This window comes from Podarcis bocagei, assembly GCF_964188305.1.
Source record: "Podarcis bocagei genome assembly, chromosome: 7".
NCBI lineage: Eukaryota > Metazoa > Chordata > Lepidosauria > Squamata > Lacertidae > Podarcis > Podarcis bocagei.
Genome location: NC_138132.1, coordinates 30878031 through 30890918, shown reverse-complemented (window position 1 = coordinate 30890918; position 12888 = coordinate 30878031). Strand labels below are relative to the sequence as shown.

At 44.4% G+C, this 12888-nt stretch overlaps 1 protein-coding gene across 1 annotated transcript in view; it reads left to right on the top strand.

Annotated features, from left to right (window-relative positions):
- Nucleotides 1-12888, top strand: part of COL8A2 (collagen type VIII alpha 2 chain) — a 208450-nt gene that overhangs the window by 39108 nt on the left and 156454 nt on the right. Inside the window, exon 4 of the mRNA XM_081200044.1 lies at nt 227-276. The gene's annotated coding sequence lies outside the window, so the exon portion shown is untranslated. The remainder of the gene's footprint in view (nt 1-226; nt 277-12888) is intronic.

The window sequence follows — 12888 nt, the reverse complement described above, 5'->3', positions numbered from 1 at the left end:
ATATATATATTTATTTATTTTTCCTTGCAACTAATTTATTGCACACCATTTCTACAGAGTCGGAGCTACACAGTTTGCTTGTGTTCTGACACCCTTGTTCACACAGAAGCCAGTTCTATAATAGATACCCTTTGTCTGGCCTTCTGGATATGTATGTGGATTAAAGCTGCAATTATGGGTGGGCAGTTATAAATGTAGTCATAAGTGTATTCATTTTTTCCTCCAGGAAGCTTGGGGCAAAATGTGTGACAGTAATCTTCACAACAACCTAGTAAGGTAAGTTTAGTTTATGTCCACCAGGAAGCTTCATGGCTGAGCAGGGATTGGAACTCCAGTCCAAGGACAACACAGCCATACTTTCAGGGCAGGGGTTGAGTGCAGAAATTCATGTTCCCACCCAGCAGCCCATCCAATACCAAATGGTTGACTTACTGTGTTTTGATCTGGGTGGGTTTCCCCAGCCACTCTGGGGGGCTCCCAACAGAATATTAAAAACATGATAAAGCATCAAACATTAAAAACTTCCCTGAACAGGGCTGCCTTCAGATGTCTTCTAAAAGTCAGATAGTTGTTTATTTCCTTGACATCTGATGGGAGGGCATTCCACAGGGCGGGTGCCACCACTGAGAAGGCCCTCTGCCTGGTTCCCTATTACCTCACCTCTCACAGTGATGAAAGTGCCAGAAGGCCCTCAGAGCTGGACCTCAGGGTCTGGGCTTAAAGATGTGGGTAGAGACGCTCCTTCAGGTATATTGGGTATAATAGTATATTAGTATACTGGCACTCTTATAATGTGGCTGTGACCCAAATGAAACATTACACAGTGCTGTTGAAAGAGCCCTGCCATGACCACTGCCACTGTAAGACTATTGAATCCAGAGTCTAAAATGATCTAACTGCACCACCCCCAGGCAACCCCAGGAAAAGTGATGGAAAGGGCTACAGAAGTTGTCTTCTGGTCAAATCTAGAGATTGGTGGTGTGGGCACCCAGCTTGCTTATTGTGGGCTGAAAGCCCACAGCGTTCTCAGAGAGGTTGCACTCCCCCCTGAAGGAATGGTTTTCTACTCTGGGAGCACTCCTGGATTCCAACTTGTCACTGGAGTCTCAGGTGAGTACAAGTGCTTATGTCCAGCTTAGACTGTTCTTGGGCTGGGATAGCCTGGCCTCAGTTTTCCATGTTCTGGCGACCTCCTGTCCGCACTACTGTAATGTGATGTATGTGGTGCTGCCCTTGAAAATGGTCTGGAGGCTTCAGGGAGTATAGAATGCATCTGCTGGGCTGGTAAGTGGGGCAGCCTGATGGGAGCATGTGTGATGGCTGCCAGTGAGCTACAGGACTCAAATCAAGGTGTTTGTGCTAGCATGCCAAGCTCTAAATCACTTGAGATCCAAGCACCTTCTCCATTATCTTAGACCCTGTGGCCAGCAGAGGAGGACTTGTTGATGGTGCTGCCACTTGGGGATGCCTGGTTGGTGTCGACCCATAACAGCATAGCATAACATAATAGCTCCCCATTTGTGGAATGTCCTCCCTCATTATTAAACCCCAGGAGGAATTTAAAAACATTCCTGTTTACCCAGGCATTTGATGACGGAGAGATAAGGTTCTTGGCAACCCTAAAATCATTGGCTGAGAGAGGAGGTGGTTGTTTTAAAACAATTTTTAGAACTTTTAAGAGAGTTTTAATGTTACTGTTTTAATTATATGCTTGCTGTCCTGGGCAACTTCAGAAGGAAGCATAGGGTAGAATTAACAACAACAATTCCTCAACCTCTCTCAGTTTCTCATTTTTCCAGTCTTATGTCTAGTTCTCCTCATTTCCACATCAGTTTGCCATTTTTAAAAAAGTCCTCATGAGCCAAGCAATTCACACTTTCCAAAATGATACCTGAACCAAAACACAACCATCCTTTGAAATTTGCGCTTCTCCAAATGTTACCGTGCATTTATCCAGCGAAGTAATGTATATGATACACATACACAAAATGAAAGTGTGCCAATAACTGCATATATTAGCGAAAATAACATGCATTAGAGAAATATAAATATTAGGGAAATGTGCTTTGCAAAATTTCAAAAAATGTGTATATTAGGAGGAATTATTGCTAAAACACTGGTGAATTTTCATGAAAAGTTTTTACTAAAATCTAGATGAATCTTCAGAATAACTTTGAAAAATCACAAACTGATGTGGAAATGTGAGAACTGAACTTAATGCTGGAAAAATGAGCAATGGTGAGAAACTGAAATTGACATATAGTGAGCCTGCAACTTGTGTGCATTTAACTTGTACACATATAGCTTTACGCGCTTGGCATTTTTCCCACAGAAAAAAAGATATTGACACCAAATGTGTTTTGATTATACACAATTTTGTCTTTAAGGGTGGTGCCCTCATAAACTGAAGGCTTGCTGTATTTGTCCATCACTAGCCCCACCATGCTGGCTGTTATTGCCTTTTGCACCTGGAAACAGAGCAGGAGCTGGTACTGACGCATACTGAATTGCCGGACAGCCTGGGAGAGCTAGAACAGTCTGTCTTGAATCCAGAGCCTCTGTTCTTAAGCCAGAATCAGATTTGCTAGCAGGAAGTTTATGGGTGGGTGGATAAGGTTCCCCTGGGCATGTGATGAATTTTACAATATGCCAGTAAGTGGATTTATTTCCAGTCATGCTGTCTGTCAGTAGACAAAATGAGACATCCAGCAAAAGTCTTGCTGTCCCTGGAGGCTGCCTTTGAGGAACTCTGGAAAAATGCCAGAACCATGTTAATATATCTAGTTTTCCAAAAGAACATTGCAGCCACCCCCCAATCTACCTATTGCCTGCCTCCCCATTTCTTTCCCCAAAGAAGTGAAGACACATGTCTTGAAATGATGTGTGTTCCCTCAGAGTCAACTCCTTTCTACCCAAGTGGCCCTTCAAGGCTAGTGGCTGGTTTGAATTAAGTAAAATTAGTCAAGCAGAGAGAAAGGGAGGACATGTTTTCCCAGCTTACTTGATACACCCCTCCTTTTCCAGCTTACTTCAGTTCAGACATCTCTCTTTTATGAGGAACCTGTGGTTTCCACCTTCTCCATTTGCACACATTGAAGCTTCAGTCCGGACATGGAATTGCCCAGGTGAGGTCTCTGTCCCTCTCTTTTAAAGGCATCTGTAGCATATAGCATATAGTACAGACATCCAATACTGGTTTCACACCGCCCACCTGCACCTAGGTATGTCAGAAGGCATTATTTTACATTCCACCCTGTATTTACTACGTGCAGCACTGTTTCCATTCCACTGCAGTTTGTCTACTGCCAAAAACCATGTTATTTATCTCACTGTCTGCTGTGGTGAAATTTAGTAAATTATGTAATTAATTTTATAAATTTCATTGTCATTTTGTTCTTCCACTCCATTCATTTCAAAGAAAACTCAATGCAAATTGTGTCGGGGAGGGAGACACACACGACCACTTATGAATTGTTTGTGTACTGACAGCAACAAAAGTGAATACCAATCATATTCACTGGATTCATTTCCATTCTGATCGTGGGACGAATAAGCAAACATTGCCAATTCCCGCTTCTGTTTTTGTCAGAATTCTCCAACATCCCTACCTGCATATATTCAAAAAGTAACTTTATAGAAGTCTCTATAGGAACATTACAGAAAATATTTTTACTTCATTATGGCCACATTCATACTCGCAAGTACCTGGGTTTTGTAGATGTGCCCTGCTCTTTAACTTTTTTTTTTTTTTACTGAGGATGGCTTTGGATGTTGTGAGATGCAGGGGACAGAAAGTATGAATCATTTACGTTTTCTTTTCTCAGTATTTATTTTTGATGCCTGAATTTGAACCCCACACATCCGTGCACTTGAGGGCTCATAGCTCAGTGACACACCTCATGCTTTGCTCCCAAATTAAAACCCTGGCAGGAACAGCTCAGCAGGTGGGGCAGAGCCACTAAGTTAGCTTTCTGGGAGGTGCATTGCTGTTGCCAACTGGGAGGGACGAGGCTGTGTGGGAGTCAGCACAGTGTCAATGTGCTGGATTGGCTTCAGCATAGAATTTGCACCACACCAACCTTACATTGCCCCTCTTTCTCTCAGCATGAACCCACCTGCCAGTATGCTAGCAAAGTGGCTCTGCCCCACTTGTCAAGACCCTTCTGGTTCTTGGCACCCCCATTTAAAGGGTGGAGAAGACCTATGCCTAATCCCCTGGAGTAGTTGGGATAGACTGGGGACAAGGAACTGGGGGCCCTTCAGACGTTGTTGGACTCCAATTCCTATGAATCCTAGGCATCAACGCCAATGGTAAGGAATTATCGGAAATGTAGTTCAGCGGGATCCAGAGGCCACCACACTGGCTGTCCCTGACTTAGGTGGACCAATGGCCTAATTATACGGCAGTTTCATAGTGTATCCTGCACCCACATTCTCCTTCTGCCTCATCCCTGTCCTGCCCTCACAATTCAACCTGGATTGGGGAAGTGGGGTGGGGGACTGAATCTGGAATCTAAATGGCCCCTCCTCTCCCTCAACACTGTGAGAATGCTCTTACTGGGAGTGGCAGTGTATTTTCAGCTGGTTAAATAGTTTCATTCCTCTCCATTTTATTGCATTGTGGTTTGGTGATTTATGTGAATTAGCAATCAGTTTAGTGGTTTAGTGATTTACTGATCAGTTCTTGACTTGTCACCCTGGAGCGTGATCAAGAGACAACAACCAGCAACTGGCAACCCCCCCCCCTCACACACACAAATATTAGGGTGTTGATTTAATATATATGGGGAGACATGCTAAAATATATGCTCCTGGGTGACCTTGGAGACTCTAACCTTAATACATGAGCTTGTTGTGATGCTATAATGGGGTAACTCCTTGTATGCTGCTCTAAGCTCCTTGAAAAAAAGGGTATGGTAGAAATGTCAATAATGTATGGCATCTTCCAAAGTCTGTAAGAGCCTCTCAACAACTTATGTTGACAAAGTACCAATATTTATTTTAAGGGCAACATTTCAAAGGAGGAAAAATCCTAAAGTAAGAACAAAGATTTCAGCACAATCTTCTGTCCAAGCCAGAAAACACAAGCTTTGGGGTTTTAACATTTCTTTCTTCTTGCCAAAAAATGACAATTAAGTGACTTAAATTATTTTTAATGCTCACAAATTTCTCTTGCATTCCAAATGGTTTCCCATGGGAAAAAAATGGCTGAAAACTTGCTGGCTGGGCGACAAATCTGAAGAGCTTGTTCTGATGTCATCCTAGGCCAAAGGTGGGAAACCTGAGCCCAGGATCACACCACTCATTGGCCCTGCTTTGTACCCTGCATCAGTGTTTTTGCCTTGCTGCAGTATGCCTGAAGGTTGGTAACATCAACTTCACGCCATGTGTGAATCACTTGCAGATGACCACAGTACCTGGAGACAGACAGACAGGCTGTGTATCCACAGCAGTGACCAGAAGAGGAATGACCGCTGGGAGGAGCACAGAGAGAAGAAACCCCATGGTGAACCTCCAACAGCACAATGGGTTGCCTTAATCTGCCCCAGCTGTGACAAAACATGTCTCTCTTGTGTTGGTCTCTACAGCCACAGCAGGTGTAACTGAACAACAGTTTGACTTCACCCCCAAAGGCACACTCCTGCATTGCCTCCCAAGACAGACCCACGCCAACAAAATGTCTTTGAACTCTGATAATGCCTCTTGCTTGCCCAGATGGAGGATAGAGAGGAGGTATACCAATGTGTATAGAAGCTACTCTACTATACATATTTAAAATTTACATCAATCATTCCACTTACCCTAAACATGTGCCCACTGCAAGATTGTTTAGAAGAAAATGCGCCCCTCAGACTGATAAAGGTTCCCCCACCCAGTGCAGACCAATAGCTCATGTAGGCCTCCATATGGAGGCAGCAGTGGTTGGCATGTGAGAGACAAGGGAGCAGGATGCTGTCAGCTTTCAAATGTGGACTTGGGAGTAGAGGTGTTGAAGAATTCCATAGGAAATGGTAATTGCCAAAGTTTGCTTGTTCATTCCATGTTTGGAATGGAAATCAATCCAACAATTACTATTGGTATTCACTGTTGTTGTTTTAAGTCCCCAAATGACATGTTATCAATTATGTTCCCCTTCATCTGCTATCAACAGTTTAAACCAGGCATCCCCAAACTTGGCCTTCCAGATATTTGGGGACTACAATTCCCCTCATCCCTGACCACTGGTATTGTTAGCTAAGGATGAAGGGAGTTGTAGTCCCAAAGCATCTGGAGGGCTGAGTTTGGGGATGCCTGGTTTAAAAGGTTGCTCAGCAGCTGTAGACTATGTGAAGTATCAGGGTTGGTGCTGCATAGAACGGTGCATTAGTGTTCATGTGCATGGATTTTTAACACTGATGTGCACTACATGCAAGGTGGAGCCATTTCCCCCTTAGGTCTTAAACTTGCAAGAGACCCCAAGGAGGGAGCAGAACTCTGAAACATGACAACACTAGCCAATTCACATTAACAAAATTGTACTAAAACACTGGTGACAGGAAAAAAATAGTGACAATGATTTACTTGGGGCATGGACCATAAAATATAACCTGGTAAATAGGTACCATTGCAAAAGCCTCTGGCTATCTGTAGCAGCTGTTGATTCTGACTGATAGGTGCTACAGTCCATCAGGAGTTCCATTCCAGCTCTAGCATCACTCTTCACCCTTTGCTTCTGTGGGGACGCTTGCAGGACGAGAGGAAAATAGGAGGTTGTTATTCTCTAGTGCTGTAAGACGTGTAGCTGCTACAGCCAGCCAGAGGCTTCTGACCATGTGGAGGCTTTTTAAAAAGCCTCCTGCATGAACCATGCCAGAGATTCAGTTCATTGTAATGCTCTTCAGCAGACTGACGAGGAGATCGTCAAATAGGCAAAAAACAAGGAAAGGAAAGGAGATTCTTTGCTTTGTACATTTGCTATTCCTGTCAGCACCTACTTTTTTGAATTATACCAGAGCTATTTCAAGCAAATATCCTATGGCCTAATTCCTGGGAAATCTGGTTTAGATTTGTTTATATATTTATTTATTCCAAAGGCTTCTATTGATCACTTAAGCTGTCACTCACAGCCAGCTGCTTTGTGAGTAGACTGGACTGGGAAGAAGGACTTTTGCACTTTCCATCTAGGCAATGCTTGTCTGTTCACAACACGAGAGATGGGGTGGGGAGGCAGGAGGGTGATTAGCGATGGTGCCTTTCTTGCATGCTTCAGGAAATGCCAAAACTTGCCGAAAAATGTGACCGGTCCAAAACCTTCCCGTTTCATGCATTGGTACAGCACTCTTAAGAAAAAGTGATGCGGCCTTTGTGATCCTGTTATACAGTGGTACCTCGGGTTAAGTACTTAATTCGTTCCGGAGGTCCGTTCTTAACCTGAAACTGTTCTTAACCTGAAGCACCACTTTAGCTAATGGGGCCTCCCGCTGCCGCCGCACTGCTGGAGCATGATTTCTAAAGCAAAGTTCTTAACCTGAAGCACTTTTTCTGGGTTAGCGGAGTCTGTAACCTGAAGCGTATGTAAGCCGAGGTACCACTGTATTGGGATTGGTGCAGCAAGTAGGACTCTGTTCCATAGAAGGGGCAAGCAAATGGGCACTTCTTTGGGAAGGCTGGGCTTGACCTAAGCAATTGAGGTGTTAGTGACTCCTCTGGAGCAGATGGGGGTGGAAAAGGTGACAGTTTCCTCCTCTGAAGGTGAGCCAGGGGCAGCTTCTGGTAGCTCTGGAGGCAGGCTTGGCCTAACAAGCAGGCTGTCTGAGTCAGAAGCAGCCCTTGGCAACTCTGGAGGCAGAGGCATGGCTGGGTGACTGATGGAGAGGCAGGATGGGATGAAGAGAAGCTCCCCCACTAGGACCTTCCCCAGGATCCTTCCCCCAAGTGGTTCCTTGGGCCCCTGAGGCTCTGGCATGGTCTTTCTGATCCCACTGGCCCCTTCCCCAGAATCATGTTGCATCAGGCCAGCCAGCCCATAGGGACCCATGACAGCTGGGGCTGATGGGAGATGTAGTCTGAAACATATAGTAGGCACCAGGTTGAGGAAAGCTGTAGTACAGAGCAGATGGTGTGAGCTACTGCAGCAGCACTATCCCCCCTACAGCAATCTGTTCGTGATGGAGAGGGCATGACATTGTGCTCCTCATTAAAGTGGTGTTGACTTAGGAGGTGCCCCTTTGCCCTAACTTGTTTCCATCTGAGGCGTAGCTGTTTGCAGGGTTTAGAAATCTTTAAAGGAGTCTTGTTATTTTACATGCAGATGCTGAAGGAGGTAAAGGGCTTGCCAAGATAAATAAACCTTTCCCTCGCCAAAATTGTTCAAAGGGAGAGGGTAGATTTGAAGAGGGTTGTGCCAAAAGGATTACTTCTCGACAACGTTTTTTGTTTTTTGTTTTTTTTTGCAAAGCGCACCGGCTTGTCGTGTTAATGCCTGTAAAATGCAAATTTGGAGCGTGTACCCCTGGCATCCACCAGCGGACAGGGCAGCAGGGTGGGTGGGTTATACATTCTTGGGCTGAAGAGCAACAGTGTCAGGAATTTTATATGCGCCTGAGGAATCTGTCAAATATCTTGAACATTCATCGTACCAAACTCTTCTCATTGGGCATTCTCCAAGCACTGAGAAAACTCCAGTTACTTTTGTGGTCCTCTACTGGGAGATCAAGATGTTTTTGAGACCTTATAAAAATAATGCATACTGCATGGGTGGTCTTTAGGGTGAGATTCTGCCTTCTCTTCTTGATGGTGGCAGAAGAAGAAAGACAGAGGTTCTCAAGCAGAAGTCTTTCATGATCTAGTGCAGGTGTTGGCAAACACTATGGGACTGTAGACACACTTGGAAGTTTTAGAAAGTGTCATGGGCACTAGTTAAAAAATGGCTGCCATGGGGGCATGGCATATCACAAAATGGCAACCAAATCAGTCAAGGCCACACTCACTGACTGTGGCCATATCTGCACCATACTTTTAAAGCACTATCATACCACTTTAACAGTAATCCCTTTCCCTAAAGAATCCTAGGAACAGCATGTTGTTCAGGATGCTGAGAGTTGTTAGGAGACTCCATTTCCTTTCACAGAGCTGCATTGTTCAGAGGGGTTTAACAGTCAATCTCTCTTCCCAGGGAATTATGGGAACTGCAGTTATGTGAAGAGAATAAGGTAAGGTTACCAAATGTCCCCGTTTCCTGGGGACAGTCCCTGGATTTACAAATCATTCCCCTGACAAAATCCTATCAATCCTACAGAAGTTGAAAAGTGTCCCCAGATTCATTGGAAAAAAATCTGGCAACCTTAGAATAAGGGTCTCCTAACAATTCTCAGCACCCTTAGCAAACTAAAATTCCAAGAATTCTTAACTGTTTAAAGTGATATGATATTCCTTTAAATGCATAGTGTATGTAGCCAGAGAGAAATTCTTTTCACCGCTCCATGGTTCAAAATTGAAGGGAAGGTGGGTTTCCCATTCTGGCACCCAGATATATGTGAGCATGTCTGAAGGGGCATGCTCAATGTGCAAGAGGCAGAGGCAGAACAAACAGAAACTGTTCTTTTGTACTGTGGATTTCTGACAGATATTTACCAAGACTTTCTGCAAGCACCCATAGGAGGTATTGGCCAACACAGTGGCTCTTGTGGATGCGATGTTTGTGGCCTCTGATCTAATGGTTCAAACTGGAGGACAGGAAACAGGATTGGGAATTTGTTATAGAAGCAAAAATGGTAGCCTAGATTAGCGCTCTGGACCTTCAAGCCAAGAGCTGTAAAACTCCACAATGACACAATGACATGGGCTTTGTGTTCCTCCTTGCATATGTATGTTCACAAACTCAGCAAGAAGATAATGAAAGCTCTGCTGGATCTGAGCGAAGGTCCAGCTAGCCTAGCATCCTGTTTCCTATTCAACAGGAGGCAACCAAAAGGTTTCTGGGAATCCCATAAGCAGAGGCTCGAAGGCAAAGCAGCCTTCTCTCTCTCATGGTCACAAGCAATTGGTGCTGAGCAGCTTGCGGCCATTAAATACAGCAGTTCCAATTGCCGCTCATGGCAAGAAGACAGTTGGCATGGATCCCTGATAAATTTATCTATTACAGTGGTACCTCGGGTTAAGTACTTAATTCTTTCCGGAGGTCTGTTCTTAACCTGAAACTGTTCTTAACCTGAAGCACCACTTTGGCTAATGGGGCCTCCTGCTGCCGCCATGCTGCCGGAGCCCGATTTCTGTTCTTATCCTGAAGCAAAGTTCTCAACCTGAAGCACTATTTCTGGCTTAGTGGAGTGTGTAACCTGAAGCGTATGTAACCTGAAGCGTATGTAACCCGAGGCACCACTGTATTACTATTTTCACATTCATAGACAACCCTTCAACATATCAAGGTGATCCCAGGGTAGTTTTCCTGGGTGACACAATCTGGGTTCAGGCCTGGCCTTAGAAGAACTGAGTGGCTCTTGGTTACCCTTTGCAGGGAGCAGGGCAAGAGGAGTGCTACTTTGCTCTTGCTTATGGATCTCTCGTTGGCTTTTGATACAATTGACCGTGTTATCCTCCTGGACTGGCTCTGGGGAATGGGAATTGGGGGCACTGGTTCCAATCCTACCTTTGGATCTAAGTCCATAGAAGTAGCATTGGGAGAATGCTTTTCCTAATTTTCTAATACAACAAGACAGCCTAACAGAGGTCCAGAACTCTGGAACCCTCTCCCCAACAGAGATATGGAGATAAAGAACCACAGTGACCAAGAAAGAAAACTGCATATGGTTATTAAACAAAAGCCATCAGGGTGGGGAGAGCCCCAGGTCTAAGTCAAAGCAAGTCACCAAGCAGCCACCACTAGAGATAGGGGCAGGGGAGGGATTCAGTTCAGGTGGCATTTTTTTTGTAAACGACTGTGAGATGATGAGGATGAGGATGAAGATGATTTGTTACAATCAAGCTGTGTATACATTTAATGAAATGTAAAAAAATTCTGAACTTACCTAATTTGCATTTTCCAAAACCATACACAAACTGAAATGCAATTATCCTTCAAAATTTGCACTTCTCCAAATTTTGCAGTGCAGTTCTACAGCCAAGTAATGTATCCATAACGCATGTACTGGGCTAAAGTGTGCATATATTAGTGCAAATACAGTAGTATACAAAAATGCATTATACTAGGGGAAATCATTTTGCAAATGTTTGTATATTAGGAAAAGATACATACAAAAATGTGTACATTGGGAGTAATTTACACTAAAATGCTGATGATTTTTTTTAAAAAAATGTATCATGAATCGATATAGAAATGTGGGGAACTGGAAAGTGAAAAACGAAAAGTGACATTCACCTAGCAGTGTCTACAACAACATCAAAAATGGCAGCCTGCATTGCCCCCCCTCCCAAAATGTAATCCGATTTACCCTTTGCAGGGAAAATCCAAGGACTGTTGCCAATGACTCCTTGGCGACATCTCAACAACCCGTTTGCAGATTAAGCCCCTGTCTTGGAAGCACCCCCAGTCTCTCCCTCCCCTCCAAAAGCACAACCACACACAAAACCTTTAGTCGTTTCCTTGTCAAACAACCCCGCTGCAACATTTCTTGGAAAACGGAGGTTGTGAGCCACCGGCTACATATCAGCTGCTCACTGGCAACAGTGCCTGGGCTCCTTAAATCCCTGTTAATCCCACTGCTGCTTCTTTTAAGTGCTCTCCCAAAGCCCACCCATTAATCTTCCTGCCACGGGCAATGCTTGGCACGCAGCGGTTGAGGATGCTTTGCTTCATGCTTTTAGCCTTGCTCCAGAGTGGGAGATAGACCAGGAAGCTGGGCTCGCCTCCATTCCTGCGTGCATACCTGTCAACAGCTAAGAAACGTGAAAGGAAGTGGTGCCACATGCTGAGTTTGGGTGCAGCACTCGCTCGCAGGATTTGGCCCACCCAGGCATGTATAAGCAGAAAGCGGATCAGATTCAGTTTGTGCCAAGTGGTGGAGTCAAGTCAGATGTGGGGTCATGGCAGGCCAGAGGTTGAAGCCAGGGACCCCGGCTGGGCACAGCAACTTACTAGATGGGCTTGGCAATCCTCACAGGCCAAGAGGGATTCTAAAGCCAGAGAGCCTGTTCCAGGAACCAGGACTTGCCAGCTCTCCCACTTTGAAGAGGAGACGCCCAGCCTTAGGACGTAACCTTCCTTCCATTCCCATAAGAAGACAGCTCTGTCTATGTAGGCAAATGATCCTGTGCATGAGAGGAAGTCCAGTTTAATCCACTTCACTTACTTCCAGGTAAACATGCACAGGATTGGGCTGCATTTTGCAAAAGGAAGCTGGTGCAAAACCTCCCTTCCCTTCAGTTACTGAATACACTGGTTAGATTTTAAGCAAACCACAAATCTCTTCAAGTCTTGCCTATAAATATGAAGCTATTGTGAGGATTATTGAGATGGTGGTTATGAATCTATTCGAACCCTCGGGGAAAGCATTCTATAGGTGTTAAGTATTGTAATTATAGCAGTGTTAACTCTTGAGCCATGGTGTTGAAATGTGCTTTCAAAACTCTGTGTTTGCAAAGGATAAGGACTACTTTGAGATGTGATGCATGTGATCTGCACAGTTTATAGTGGAATTAGCTGAACGCAATTCAGAAAACACAATTCTGTTGCATGTTATGGGTTTTATTGGATTTCAGTGCATCAAGATATTGCTGTGGGTTTGCCTTAAAGCAGTACCTGGGCAGAGTCTTGGATTTGATGGAGGAATGTTAATAGTTCAGAATACTTAGAAGATTGCTTCTTGAGAAAAGCCAACCACAATCTACATACTCACCATACATTTGAAGCACATCCAAAGCACATGATTTCCCCCAAAGAATCTTGGAAAC